Genomic DNA, 12,221 nt, shown 5'->3' on the forward strand with positions numbered 1-12,221 from the left:
GCACTGTACATTCCAATCCAGGGCCGGAACTAGGGGTAGGCAGAAGAGGCAGCTGCCTAGGGCACAACAATTGCGGGGCGCCAGGTAGAAGCCTCTACTGCCTACCCCTAGTGCGGCGGAGGCAATAACCGATCTAATCGCCCCGCCCCCCTGCACCACCTCCTGTGCTTTTGGCGCGCATGCGCCGTTCGGGGGGGGGCGGGGAGGAGGGCGGCGTTTGCCGACCGGGTTGCCTAGGGCGCTGGTCGGCTTGGCCCGCCCCTGTTCCAATCTGCTGAACAATGCAGTTCTATAGGCATACAGTCATTGCTGCACTGTATATTACAATCTGCTGAACAATGCAGTTATATAGGCATACGGCCATAGCTGCACTGTACATTCCGATCTGCTGAACAATGCAGTTATATAGGCATACGGCCATAGCTGCATTGTATATTCCGATCTGTGGAACAATGCAGTTATATAGGTCTACAGCCAGGGTCGGACTGGCCCGCCGGGACACCGGGAAAAATCCCGGTGGGCCCAGGCCCTAGTGGGCTCCAGCGGCCCAGTCCGACCTTTGCCGGCGCTCCCCGCTACTGACTGTTCCTCCCCGACGCGTTCAATTTATACGCGCTCGGGGAGGACGTCAGGCGGGGGCCGTTCGGGGGGGTTAGGGGGGCCCCTGGGGGGGGTTAGGGGACGCGGCTGGGGCACCTGCAGGGCCCCTGGGGCGGGAGCCCCGGTGGGCCTTGCACCCCCCAGTCCGACCCTGTATACAGCCATAGCTGCACTGTACATTCCAATCTGCTTAACAATGCAGTTATATAGGCATACAGCCATAACTGCACTGTACATTCCAATCTGCTTAACAATGCAGTTATATAGGCATACAACCATAGCTGCACTGTACATTCCGATCTGCTGAACAATGCAGTTATATAGGCATACAGCCATAGCTGCACTGTAAATTCCAATCTGCTGACAATGCAGTTATATAGGCATACAGCCATAGCTGCACTGTACATTCCAATCTGCTGACAATGCAGTTATATAGGCATACAGCCATAGCTGCACTGTACATTCCAATCTGCTTAACAATGCAGTTATATAGGCATACAACCATAGCTGCACTGTACATTCCAATCTGCTTAACAATGCAGTTATATAGGCATACAACCATAGCTGCACTGTACATTCCGATCTGCTGAACAATGCAGTTATATAGGCATACAGCCATAGCTGCACTGTAAATTCCAATCTGCTGACAATGCAGTTATATAGGCATACAGCCATAGCTGCACTGTATATTCCAATCTGCTGACAATGCAGTTATATAGGCAAACTGCCGCAGCTGCACTGTACATTCCGATCTGCTGACAATGCAGTTATATAGGCATAAAGCCATAGCTGCACTGTGCATTCCAATCTGCTGAACAATGCAGTTATATAGGCATACAGCCATAGCTGCACTGTACATTCCAATCTGCTTAACAATGCAGTTATATAGGCATACAGCCATAGCTGCACTGTACATTCCAATCTGCTGAACAATGCAGTTATATAGGCATACAGCCATAGCTCAACTGTATATTCCAATCTGCTGACAATGCAGTTATATAGGCATACAGCCGCAGCTGCACTGTACATTCCAATCTGCTGACAATGCAGTTATATAGGCATACAGCCATAGCTGCACTGTATATTCCAATCTGCTGACAATGTAGTTATATAGGCATACAGCCATAGCTACACTATATATTCCAATCTGCTGAACAATGCAGTTATATAGGCACACAGCCATAGCTGCACTGTACATTCCAATCTGCTGACAATGCAGTTATATAGGCACACAGCCATAGCTGCACTTTACATTCCAATCTGCTGAACAATGCAGTTATATAGGCATACAGCCATAGCTGCACTGTACATTCCAATCTGCTGAACAATGCAGTTACTTTATATAGGCATACAGCCATAGCTGCACTTTACATTCCAATCTGCTGAACAATGCAGTTATATAGGCATACAGCCATAGCTGCACTGTACATTCCAATCTCATTAACAATGCAGTTATATAGGCATACAGCCATAGCTGCACTTTACATTCCAATCTGTTGAACAATGCAGTTAAATAGGCATACAGCCATAGCTGCACTGTACATTCCGATCTCATTAACAATGCAGTTATATAGGCATACAGCCATAGCTGCACAGTACATTCCGATCTGCTGAACAATGCAGTTATATAGGCTTACAAGCATAGCTGCACTGTACATTCCAATCTGCTGAACAATGCAGTTATATAGGCATACAGCCATAGCTGCACTATATATTCCAATCTGCTGAACAATGCAGTTATATAGGCATACAGCCATAGCTGCACTTTATATTCCAATCTGCTGAACAATGCAGTTAAATAGGCATACAGTAGCAGCTGCACTGTACATTCCAGTCTGCTGACAATGCAGTTATATAGGCATACAGCCATAGCTGCACTGTATATTCCAATCTGCTGAACAATGCAGTTATATAGGCATACAGCCGCAGCTGCACTGTACATTCCAATCTGCTGACAATGCAGTTATATAGGCATACAGCCATAGCTGCACTGTACATTCCAATCTGCTGAACAATGCAGTTATATAGGCATACAGCCATAGCTGCACTGTACATTCCAATCTGCTGAACAATGCAGTTATATAGGCATACAGCCATAGCTGCACTGTACATTCCAATCTGCTGAACAATGCAGTTATATAGGCATACGGCCATAGCTGCACTGTACATTCCCATCTGCTGAGCAATGCAGTTATATAGGCATACAGCCATAGCTGCACTCTACATTCCAATCCAGGGCCGGAACTAGGGGTAGGCAGAAGAGGCAGCTGCCTAGGGCACATGCAGTTATATAGGCTTACAAGCATAGCTGCACTGTACATTCCAATCTGCTGAACAAAGCAGTTATATAGACACATGGCCATAGCTGCACTGTACATTCCTATCTGCTGAACAGTGCAGTTATATCGGCATACAAGCATAGCTGCACTGTACATTCCTATCTGCTGAACAGTGCAGTTATATCGGCATACAAGCATAGCTGCACTGTACATTCCGATCTGCTGAACAGTGCAGTTATATAGGCATACAGCCATAGCTGCACTGTACATTCCGATCTGCTGAACAATGCAGTTATATAGGCATACAGCCATAGCTGCACTGTACATTCCAATCTGCTGAACAATGCAGTTATATAGGCATACAATCATAGCTGCACTGTACATTCCGATCTGCTGAACAATGCAGTTATATAGGCATACGGCCATAGCTGCACTGTACATTCCAATCTGCTGAACAATGCAGTTATATAGGCATACAGCCATAACTGCACTGTACATTCCAATCTGCTGAACAATGCAGTTATATAGGCATACAAGCATAACTGCACTGTACATTCCGATCTGCTGAACAGTGCAGTTATATAGGCATACAGCCGCAGCTGCACTGTATATTCCGATCTGCTGAACAATGCAGTTATATAGGCATACAGCCATAGCTGCACTGTACATTCCGATCTGCTGAACAATGCAGTTATATAGGCATACGGCCATAGCTGCACTGTACATTCCAATCTGCTGAACAATGCAGTTATATAGGCATACAGCCATAACTGCACTGTACATTCCGATCTGCTGAACAATGCAGTTATATAGGCATACAGCCATAACTGCACTGTACATTCCGATCTGCTGAACAATGCAGTTATATAGGCATACGGCCATAGCTGCACTGTACATTCCAATCTGCTGAACAATGCAGTTATATAGGCATACAGCCATAACTGCACTGTACATTCCGATCTGCTGAACAATGCAGTTATATAGGCATACAGCCGCAGCTGCACTGTATATTCCGATCTGCTGAACAGTGCAGTTATATAGGAATTTTTATTAAAAATAAAAATGCTTACAATAAGAAACAAAACAATACAATTCTTATACTAACAATACAAAAGTAAGGGTTTTGTTGAATTAATCATAACCAGTTCACTTGTTACTCCCTCCCCATTCCACCCACATGAGGACGGCCAACTATCAAAGTCCACCCCTTTGTCCATATTGACCGCCTCCCCTCCCCACACCCTCACCAATCCCACAACACCCAATGGATAGCCAGTTCCAAAGTCTTGTCTCTGTCCTTTTTGGCTTCCATTCCCCTCCACCAAAGCAAAATGTCCAAAGCCCACGCCCACCCTAACCCCTTCCCCCACCCAAAGGAAAAAGAAGACCCCCAAACCCAATACAAGGCTTCCGCCATAATAATGAAGGCAAAGGCTTGGGATCTGTCGAAAATGCCTAAAAATTAACAAAAAGGCAGTATCACGTTCTTGATATAAATATAAACATACAAAAACCAACTCAGTAGCAGAAGAAAACTGCCTTGGGGTGAAGCCTACAGGGTAAAGCCCCCCCATAATCCCGGGGTACAAGAGGATCGAGCCAACTCTAATGATCTAATGTACCTTAGCTCCACCATGATGGATTTAGCAATGTTCTCAGGAGTCACATCTGAACCAAAGGAATAGCGGCATCGCCCGTGCCATAGATGGTACCTATATACCGTAATAACCAGGTACAGCGTCTCGTGGTCGTGGCTGTGCTGTCGGGCCGACACACCATAGGCCAGTTCAGCATAGCCCAGGGTGTCCAGGAGCGGAGCACAGAGAGCTCGGGAGACCTGAGAGCGCACACTCTTTGCCAAGGGACAATGCTGCAGAAAATGCTCCTGGGACTCCTCCACACCACATCCCCAGGGGCAATTTCGGTCGACCACCGACAAATACTTGACATTTCCCCTGACAAAGAGTTTTCCCTGAAGAGAGAGCCAGGATAGGTCAAATAACTTGAGAGGCAACCTCTTGCTATTGAGGAAACGCAAGCTCCTGACCAGAGTGTTCCCAACGCAGTCCCTCAAGGCGAGTGGAATAGCAAAGTAGACATCTAGCACCCTCATATAAAGAGCGCGCCTGGAGGCTGTACCGAGATCATCTACTCTGATATCCCATCTCCTCAAAAGCTTCAGCGCAAGGACAAAGTATGATGGGAGATGACTATGTCGCACCCGCACCTGCTTCACCCTATCGCCCTGTAACCAGTCACCTACAAAAGGGGATACCCAGGCCCTGACACTGCTTTGCCACGGAACTTCAGTTCTTTGACCCAGGTGCCCAAAGTTAAACTTCAGGAAAATGGTGCCAAAGAAGGCCACAGGACACAACATGTCCAACCCACCCTCTTTTGTCCGCAGGTAGGTTATCCCTCTTTTTACAGGGTTCAGCCTGCTCCCCCAGAGCATCTGGAAGAACAGGCTGTGGATCCTCGCATAGAAAGCTTCTGGCAAAGGATAAACAAAAGCAGGGTCGGACTGGGGGGTGCAGGGCCCACCGGGGCTCCCGCCCCAGGGGCCCTGCAGGTGCCCCAGCCGCGTCCCCTAACCCCCCCAAGGGCCCCCCTAACCCCCCCGAAGGGCCCCCGCCTGACGTCCTCCCCGAGCGCGTATAAATTGAACGCGTCGGGGAGGAACAGTCAGTAGCGGGGAGCGCCGGCAAAGGTCGGACTGGGCCGCTGGGGCCCACTAGGGCCGGGGGCCCACCGGGATTTTTCCCGGTGTCCCGGCGGCCCAGTCCGACCCTGAACAAAAGACACATACAGGAGGAGAGGGACCAGGTAAGTTTTGATGAGCTTCACCCTTTCCCTATAGGACAGACAATTCAGTTATATAGGCATACAGCCATAGCTGCACTGTACATTCCGATCTGCTGAACAATGCAGTTATATAGGCATACAGCCATAGCTGCACTGTACATTCCAATCTGCTGACAATGCAGTTATATAGGCATACAGCGATAGCTGCACTGTACATTCCGATCTGCTGAACAATGCAGTTATATAGCCATACGGCCATAGCTGCATTGTACATTCCGATCTGCTGAACAATGCAGTTATATAGGCATACAGCCATAGCTGCACTGTACATTCCAATCTGCTGAAGAATGCAGTTATATAGCCATACGGCCATAGCTGCACTGTACATTACGATCTGCTGAACAATGCAGTTATATAGGCATACAGCCATAGCTGCACTGTACATTCCAATCTGGTGAACAATGCAGTTATATAGGCATACAGCCATAGCTGCACTGTATATTCCAATCTCCTAAACAATGCAGTTATATAGGCATACAGGCATAGCTGCACTGTACATTCCAATCTCCTAAACAATGCAGTTATATAGGCATACAGGCATAGCTGCACTGTACATTCCAATCTGCTGAACAATGCAGTTATATAGGCATACAGCCATAGCTGCACTGTACATTCCTATCTGCTGAACAATGCAGTTATATAGGCATACAGCCATAACTGCACTGTACATTCCTATCTGCTGAACAATGCAGTTATATAGGCATACAGCCATAGCTGCACTGTACATTCCAATCTGCTGAACAATGCAGTTATATAGGCATACAGCCATAGCTGCACTGTACATTCCAATCTGCTGAACAATGCAGTTATATAGGCATACAGCCATAACTGCACTGTACATTCCGATCTGCTGAACAATGCAGTTATATAGGCATACAGCCATAGCTGCACTGTACATTCCAATCTGCTGAACAATGCAGTTATATAGGCATACGGCCATAGCTGCACTGTACATTCCTATCTGCTGAACAATGCAGTTATATAGGCATATGGCCATAGCTGCACTGTACATTCCTATCTGCTAGGGTAATTAGTCATTGAGCCATATAGGTGCACCTGAACTTTCCAGTCAGAAGGACAAATCTTGTATAAAAGCACAAAGTTGCACTATACATTCCCATCTGTTGGGCAAAATAATTATTTAACAATTTCAACGAACATCCCAATCTGATGGGCAAAGCATTTACAAAATCAGCTGCACTGTTGATTCCCATATGCCAGAGAAAGCCGATATAGAGCTGACAAGTAATACAGGTGAGGTGGGCAGCCGGGCAGCCAGGCACAGGTTCACCTTTACTGAATGGAACCCTGGGCAGCTTTTGTGATGCCAACCCACTGGCATGGTAACATGTAACCTCAGATCATACTTTGTGCTACATGTATAAACTAGTCCTAAATAAACTAATGGCATTCACTCTAAAACACTCGACCGCTACCAGTTTTCAGTTAATAGACATACAGGTAAGCACCTTAATCTTTGTTTTATATAGGGGCAGCCAAGCATCCTCCCTTACATTCTGGCCACACTCAGCCTTGCTTGTACAGGTATGGGGTCCCTTATCGGGAAACCCGTTATCCAGAAAGGCCACCTCCCTCCATTATAAGCAAATAATTCTCATTTTTAAAAATCATTTTTTCTCTGTAATAATAAAACAGTACCTGTACTTGATCCCAACTAAGATATAATTACCCCTTATTGGGGGCAGAACAGCCCTATTGGGTTTATTTAATGGTTAAATGATTCCCTTTTCTCTGTAATAATAAAACTGTACCTGTACTTGATCCCAACTAAGATATAATTACCCCTTATTGGGGGCAGAACAGCCCTATTGGGTTTATTTAATGGTTAAATGATTCCCTTTTCTCTGTAATAATAAAACTGTACCTGTACTTGATCCCAACTAAGATATAATTACCCCTTATTGGGGCAGAACAGCCCTATTGGGTTTATTTAATGGTTAAATGATTCCCTTTTCTCTGTAATAATAAAACTGTACCTGTACTTGATCCCAATGTCAATCCTAAAAGTTCATATTTAATTGCAAAGCATGCCCTCTTCTGTATAGGCCAGGTAGCCATGCAGCACAATATAGATATCCGTTATCTGTTTGCCTAGGATGGAAGCTCAACTCTATTCCATAAACGGGGAACCAATACTATAACCCGAACGAATTCAAGAGGTAGGTACTATGTCAAGAGGGGGAAACCATGTTAATGTCGTGCTGTTAGGTGTGAAACTGCCTGTGGTGGGCACCAAGGCAACACTAAATGCTTTGGGTTCTTCAGTTGGAGACATCCCAAGAGTTAACTATGTTCTGTATTTCCGCTGTAAGGCAACGTTGTCAATGAGTCTAGTATAAATCTAAAGCAACTGGACTTGTTAAGTAATCATTGAAGAGGTTTCACTACTCATCCGAGCAGCTTCTTCAGTTCAACTGACTGGTATGGGAAATCCTCAGCATATGTGACCATGGCACCGTGATTGGATTAGTGGAAGAGTACATACACTGTATGCTGAGGACTTCCCATACCAGTCAGTAGAACTGAAGAAGCTGCTCGGATGAGTAGTGAAACGTCTTCAATGATTACTTAACAAGTCCAGTTGCTTTAGATTTATTTATACTACAGGGTGGGCCATTTATATGGATACACCTTAATAAAATGGGAATGGTTGGTGATATTAACTTACTGTTTGTGGCACATTAGTATATGTGAGGGGGGAAACTTTTCAAGATGGGTGGTGACCATGGTGGCCATTTTGAGGTCGGGCATTTTGGATCCAACTTTTGTTTTTTCAATAGGACACATCAAACTTATTGGGAATTTCACAAGAAAAGGCTTTAATTCTCTGGATATCAGGAGTGATGTTGCCTGAAGAGGCCAAGGATAAAGTAGCCCTCCGTGCTGCCTTGGCACAAACTATCACACCTCCAAATGGCCATTAAAGGGTTACTGGCATGATATTTATGGGGTACTTTTATTATCTAAATGACACTGTTGTACATAGCAACTATTTCCCTCTGCCATTTAACATTTTATTCTTCTGCATCCAGGATGCCAAGATCTTGGTCAGGCCCAGTGTTCAGCATCACCTGAGGGGACAGTAGGGAGAAAAGATTCATTGGCATCTACTCTCAACCCCCATTGGGCCACTGTGACCAAAACCTTGCAAAAAAGAAAAAGAAAAACATAATTAAGTACGGCCACAGTGATTCCTTCTGCTTCCAGCATCTCCTGCCCTCTATCTAATTCAATGTGTGTATCTTCTGTAGGTTGTAGGTTCCACCGCCACGTTCCCCTACCTAATGCTCATGGTCTGCTTATCCGGGGGGTTCTGAGTGGAATCGAGTTTTACCTGTACCCTGATCTCAGCAGGCTGAAGGAGCCTCAGGTAGGGCAGAAAGGCAGAATTTGTACCCCACAGCCTGGCCTGTATGATGTTGGGAGCAGGTGTATAAAGTAGAGGTGGCAGACCGAGCAGCTGGAGGGCTCACAAGATGTATAAAGCCACTGACCAATCCTGCTGCCCGGGTGTTGTCCAGCTCAGCACATGGCTGACAAAACAACCCAAATTCCACCCCATTCATATCAATGGCCTCAGCTTGGACTAAAGCAACTAAATCAGGAGGTCTAGCAAGCCCCTTTAGGGCAATGGCACATAAGCCCGGGTCATTTCCAACAAAACACTTGGAATCCATCCCTGTCAATGGCATCTCCAGGACTAGAGTCGCGGGTGCACTCACAAGTTAGGGCATTTTGTTTTCTGAGTGGGACATTTCCTGTCCTATTGCCCTGTAGAGTCATGCCTGAAACACATGGCATCAGCAGGCACAACTGCCCCATGGGCAATAGCTGGGGGGTTGTCCTTTCTTGTCCCACGCACCATAGAGGATAATCTGCCCATTACAGAACCTGAAGCCTTAGCGGCTGTACAGCCCCAATATACAATAGGGATTATTGCCCAGTGTTAGTACCTTAATGACCCTGTTGGGGTGATGTTGTCTCCTGGGGCTGCTCCCACTGCGCTGCCCACTTGGGAATTTACACTCAGATGAGCCCAGTGGGGCAGCCAGCAGCTTCCCAAACATGCCCCTTGGGCCGTCCCTGGAAGATGTTGAGTCTAAACAGAACCCTATCGGCTGAAACTTTGTGCGTGGGCTGGGTATCCGGTAAGTGGCCCCTCTGAATATGCAGCCTGGACTCTACCATTATTTCTAAATGTCTAATTCCAGTGATTATCATTGTATTTATAATCCCTTCCTATTGTTAATATACCACATCCCAACTGAGTGAGCCCATTGCATTGTGGGTGTTAATAAGGGTCTTCTGGCAATGTGTCATGTTATGTTCCCATTTGTTTAATGGCAGCTTCCAAGGGCCCATCATTTCTCTGACAAAGTGGAGCACATGATTGGTTACGGGCCGACAGTTCCCATAAAGTACTGCTGGCTCTTTGTTACCCCGGCAGTGTGCATGGTAAGACCAAGGCATTCGGCTTGGTGGGGCGGTGGGACTTCCCTGAGATGGGGATATGGCTCAGGGTTCCATGTTTTCCCCTTGCAGGCAACCGTCCTGTTCTCATTGGTGAAGTACACTCCGCTAACGTATAATAAGCACTATGTATGTATGGTGGGGTGATGCTATAGGCTGGCTTCTAGCGCTCTCAAAAACTCTCTAATGGAGGTAATGAGCCCCAATCCCACCACAAGTTCCCTACTGGCTTTGGCCTTGAGTGAGATCTCTTGCCCCTTTTAGGACCTCTCTTGGAGCTCATAACAGGGACACAGGCAGGAAAACATTGGCATATCAGCCATTCAGCTTTAGTTCCAAGAATACCAGCAAATATGTATTCACCCCAAATCTCTCCCTGCTTGACCTTCAAGCTGGGCTTTAATGCCTTTCTACCCAAATTTCACCCTAAAGGTGCCCATACACGGGCCGATAGTAGCTGCCAATATGGGTCCTTTAGAATGATTCGGCAGCTAATCGGCCCTTGTATGGGCACTCCCAACGGGCCTGCCCGACCGATATCTGGCCTGAAATCGACCAGATATCGATCGGGCAGGTTAGAAAATCTAGTCGGATAGGGGGCCACATTGGCTGATTGATGCGGCCCCCGGACCGACTGTGCCTATACCCGCCGTTATACTTCGATCATTTGGCCCTAGGGCCAAACGAGCGGATCTTATGGTGTATGGGGACCTTAACTGGCCTTCAGGCAGCGCCCAACCCCTCCCAGTACTCCATGCCTACCACTAGGGGCAGACCCACTCTATGAGAACCACTGGGTGCCCCACTAACCCCAAACAATTGCAATCGATTTTGGCCCTAGAGGGCAATCCTGCTTACTCACACTGCTCACTTCACTGTCCAGCCGATACACTGCCGACCTAGGCAATGTGTCCTTGGGATTGGCTCATCACATGTTCTACCCAGCGTCCCTTGGGCCACATACATGTACATATGACTTATAGGTGTATATAAATTACAGTTCATACATATATAAATATATGAATAACCGAGCACTAAAACATTATTTTGCCCAGTCCTGCACTTAAGGGCAAATGCCCATACCCGGTGCACTCTTACCTTCCAATGTGTGCCTGTATGTTACCCAACCACTTAGACTGTAAGCTCTACGGGGCAGGGACCTCCTTCCTACTGTGTCTCATACCACATGGCACTTATTCCCTGTGCATTTATATATATTTATTTATTATAACACTTGTCCTCCCTGTGTGTAATTGTGTATTCTGTAAGACAGTACAGCGCTGCGTACCCTTGTGGCGCTTTATAAATAAAGTTATACACACACACACACATACACACACACACATACACACACACACACACAATAATGCGACAGGGAAGTGCTGTATAGGGTTTCCTCTGAATACCGATCGATTCTACTGGATTCATTCCAATGAAAATGGTTCAGACCCACAGTGGAAATGACCCACATGATACTGAGGGGTTTAAAGCCATTGGCCAGAGACTGTAATTTTAAAGGGGAAACTCATGGGAAAACAGAGGATTCTGGGACATTTTCATTGAGATCCGAGATTCTTTCCCAACCTTTAGAAATCATCAGATACATAGGAAAAGAAGTTGTGATTTGATCATTATTAAATATATAAATGTAGAATGTTCTGTGATCCAGGTGATAGTTTGGCCCAAACTGGCTTCATCATTATTATTAGCCCAGTTCTGCCCTTCTCACTGCCGTATGCAACTATTTTGGGTGCCATTGCTTCCAGCATCAGACTGGGGTACCTGGGGCCCACTGGAAAATCCAGCACCCAAGGGCCCATTAACATCCACAGCCAAACCTCCCCCCGGCAGCACTGCAGCCTATCACCTCCCCCTCGGCCACCACTGCCACAGAAAGCATTGAGGGGCTACATCTCCCATTCCCATCTCCCATTGTGTTGCTAGTGGGTGGCCTTGGAGAAGGGAGTGGGTGGATTTTGGGTAGAT

The sequence above is a fragment of the Xenopus tropicalis genome, chromosome 8 (genome assembly GCF_000004195.4).
Source record: "Xenopus tropicalis strain Nigerian chromosome 8, UCB_Xtro_10.0, whole genome shotgun sequence".
In the NCBI taxonomy this organism is placed as follows: domain Eukaryota; kingdom Metazoa; phylum Chordata; class Amphibia; order Anura; family Pipidae; genus Xenopus; species Xenopus tropicalis.